The sequence below is a fragment of the Pinus tabuliformis genome, chromosome J (genome assembly GCF_031772625.1).
Source record: "Pinus tabuliformis cultivar Carrire ecotype Pingquan chromosome J, CPIR1, whole genome shotgun sequence".
NCBI lineage: Eukaryota > Viridiplantae > Streptophyta > Pinopsida > Pinales > Pinaceae > Pinus > Pinus tabuliformis.
Genome location: NC_142295.1, coordinates 225,200,658 through 225,204,527, shown reverse-complemented (window position 1 = coordinate 225,204,527; position 3,870 = coordinate 225,200,658). Strand labels below are relative to the sequence as shown.

Here is a 3,870-nt window from a genome sequence, read left to right as displayed (position 1 = left end):
GATTGCAGCTATTTACAAAGTTCTGCAATATTTGGGCGAAGTTGGGTTGAGATCTGGGGAGCTAATGCTATTTATTTTGACGGGACTGTGGTGGGTATTGTATGGTTGTGCTGTGGATGCTGATATTTATTATATTGGTGTGCACATTAGATTTTGGTAGGTGGGTTAATGGTCAAATATGGCTGTATCATGTCATATTGATTGCTCCCATCCAGCTGTGTTAAAGGATAGTCCATATCGCATTCAACGTTCTGCTGGCTCTAAATTAGAATTTCTGTGATCCAATTTGTTCCAAGTCACTGCCATGATCTGAACTGAAGATTTTGAATTGGGACATTGGATTAATTGGTTGCTAATTGGATAGTTTCATTTCTGAGGGTGGTATGTGAGTTCTTTATCATAGTTTAATTTCGTATCAGTGGTTGAAGGCATCTTGATAATCTTCTTTTGAGGGATGATGGAAGACTCTTTCATGTTGACTTTGGCTACATTCTGGGTAAAGATCCTAAACCGTTTCCACCACCAATGAAACTGTGCAAGGAAATGGTAGAAGCAATGGGTGGAGCAGAAAGCCAATACTATGGGAGATTCAAATCTTATTGCTGCGAGGCCTACAACATCCTGAGAAAATCCAGTAACCTCATCCTGAATTTGTTCCATTTAATGGCTGGAGCAAGCATTCCTGCTATTGCATCTGATCTGGAGAAAGGGATTCTTAAGCTTCAAGAAAAGTTTCGTTTGGATTTGGATGATGAGGATGCAATACAGTTCTTCCAGACCCTTATCAACGAGAGTGTCAGCGCCTTATTCCCCCAAATGGTGGAGACAATTCATAGATGGGCTCAATATTGGCGTTAAAGACAGAGGATATGCATATTATACACTGGGATCTCTGAATTTTCAGCTTCTTAGTCTGAAAAGGAAAGATCAGGCACAATGGGTATCATAGAGAAGATAAAGGAGATAGAATTCGAGATGGCACGGACACAAAAGAATAAAGCTACAGAATACCATCTCGGGCAGCTTAAAGCTAAGATAGCGAAGCTGAGGACACAGCTATTGGAGCCACCGAAGGGTTCTAGTGGTGCTGGTGATGGTTTCGAAGTCACAAAATATGGTCATGGTCGTGTTACTCTGATAGGATTCCCGAGTGTGGGGAAATCAACACTTCTTACTTTACTCACTGGAACTCTCTCAGAAGCAGCATCATATGGGTTCACAACACTTACTTGTATTCCTGGTGTCATACACTACAATGATGCTAAGATACAACTTCTTGATCTTCCTGGAATCATTGAAGGTGCTTCTGAAGGCAAGGGTCGTGGTCGACAGGTGATTGCGGTTGCAAAGTCTTCAGATCTAGTGTTAATGGTTCTTGATGCATTTAAAAGTGAGGGTCATCGACAAATTTTAACAAGGGAATTGGAAGCAGTGGGCTTGCGCTTAAACAAGAGGCCTCCTCAGATATATTTCAAGAGGAAAAAGACTGGTGGCATTTCCTTCAACAGCACAATGGCATTAACACATGTTGACGAAAAACTTTGTTATCAAATATTACATGAGTACAAGATCCACAATGCTGAGGTATTATTTAGGGAAGATGCCACTGTTGATGATCTCATCGATGTCATTGAAGGGAACCGGAAATATATCAAATGTGTTTATGTTTATAATAAAATTGATGTTGTCGGTATTGATGATGTTGACCAGCTATTCCGGCAGCCAAATTCTATTGTCATTAGTTGCAATTTGAAGCTCAATCTTGATCGGTTACTTGCAAGAATGTGGGATGAAATGGGGTTAGTAAGAGTCTACACCAAACCTCAGGGACAACAACCTGATTTTGCTGAACCTTTTGTCCTGTCTACGGACAGAGGTGGTTGTACAGTGGAAGATTTATGTAACCATATACACAAAACATAGATGAAGGATCCTTAAATGGGGCTTTGGAACGTGCTTTCAAATACTACAATGAAAAGCCACAATTTTGGATGAATCTTACTGATCAGGTTGCAAAGAGAAAAATTGGCAAAGCTTCTAGAGGAAATAGCAGTGCGAAAAGCTATGGAGACTTGCGCAGTTCTGTATTACATACACCTCGGAAGTTGTGCGCATATCTAGATCTGGCTATCCAACTCGAATGTCACATGAGCAGTTTGCAAAAAGATATGGATTTCTTCTGTTACAAAGTGTTGCAGATCAAGACAAACTTAGTGTCTGTATCGCAATTCTACATCGATTTAATATCTCAGCTGAGATGTATCAAGTTGGCTTCACTAAGTTGTTTCTGCGTGCAGGACAGATTGCCAGACACCTCTTGGCACATGCTTTTCTGCGTTGCTCTCCTCAGTGCCAATTACAAATTGCCGCAGAGTTCTCTCAACTCCAACCGATACAGAGGTCATTTCTTAGGTGGCAGTCATTGCGATATGCGCGCCTTTGGTTATGTGGCAGTTTGACACGTATTTTAGTAAAACAGCAGAGCGAATCTCCAGATTTGGGAAGCAGTTGCACACCATTAGATTGCCCATATCTTCAGATCGACACTTGTGAACGCACTTGTGAAAAGGATATGTGATTCCATCTTCAGCAGCGCTTAGTGGTTATTGTTTTTGTTTTTTTTTAGTTTATTTTTATTAATAATGAAAAAATAAATGTCGGGTCTTGGGGTCGATCTGTTTTCCCCCAGCTGGTTTTTATTTCATTTTTGGTAATGTGAGAAAAACAGCGCCCCTCTTTTGGGCAGCGATTTTGATTTTTTTTATTTTTTATTAAAAAATGTCATTTGTAAAGGAGAGTAAGTGAGTGAGAGAGGGAGAGTTTTTTTTTCTGAGCGCTGGGAGTTGCTGGAGAAGCAGAGAGCTTTTTATTGTACAGTTTTATGACAGAGAATTTAATGGAATTTCACAGCTCTGTTTGCCGAGATTCATGTGGTATGTTGATTTAGCATAAGTTTTTCCCTTTGTCTCATATGTAATCAGTTATGTTCCATTTCATTCCATGACCCTTTCAAGCTGAACAAATGAAGTGATTAGGTAGGAATTCATAGTATTATATGCTCCTCCTATAAGTTTGTTCGCATTCGATGTTTTCTACTGTTTAAGGAGGATTCAGAGTTATTGTCTGCCCTCCTTAGCTCCTCACCAGTCTTGCCATCCCATTTGAAACCAGATTTGGTGTTAAATTGCATGCCTACCTTGCCTCAGTTGATAACTTGTGTAGTCATTATATTTTTCTGTTTGAAGCTGTGATTTTGCCCATGTAGCCCAGAAAAGCCCTGTCATTCCATTAAAAAACCCCAAAAATCATTAAATCCAAACCCCCTATCAATTTACTAGCCTAAAATCCTTATTCTTAATTGGTCAGCCTAATCATATTGAAAGATCTATCGAATCTGACCCGAGAGAGCCTTCTCATACCTCGTAGGGCTAGCTACGAGGTGAAATGGTTTGATGTAGCCTTGAAGGTTTACCTTCCTCAGCCTAGGGTGAAATCTCAAGCGCTAACACTGCCCAGAAAACCGGAATAGCCTGAAGGACTGAATTTACCAGTGTAAGCCTTCCCGCCCTAGAAAGCCACTTAAAGCTCCAATGAGAAATTTTTTGTTCAATTTTCGCAATTAGCCAATTCCAGTCTTGCTTTCTATAAGCAGATGGTTTTAGCCAAAAGCCCAAATATTTGAATGGTTGCTCCATATTACAAGTTCCGAAAGGCAGATGGGCAGCAATCACATTCTCCTCTTGTCTGCTGAAGCCTTCAAAGATTAGCTGAGACTTCCTCTCGTTTATTTGCAACCCTGTAGCTTTCAAGAACTGATCAAGAATACGCTTAATCTCTAAAATTTCATTTAGGTTCCCATTTGTAAAAAGG

At 40.2% G+C, this 3,870-nt stretch overlaps 1 pseudogene; it reads left to right on the top strand.

The window, feature by feature from the left end:
* Positions 1-925: 925 nt before the first annotated feature.
* Positions 926-1,926, top strand: LOC149226537 (developmentally-regulated G protein 1 pseudogene; annotated as a pseudogene).
* The last annotated feature ends 1,944 nt before the right edge of the window (positions 1,927-3,870 follow it).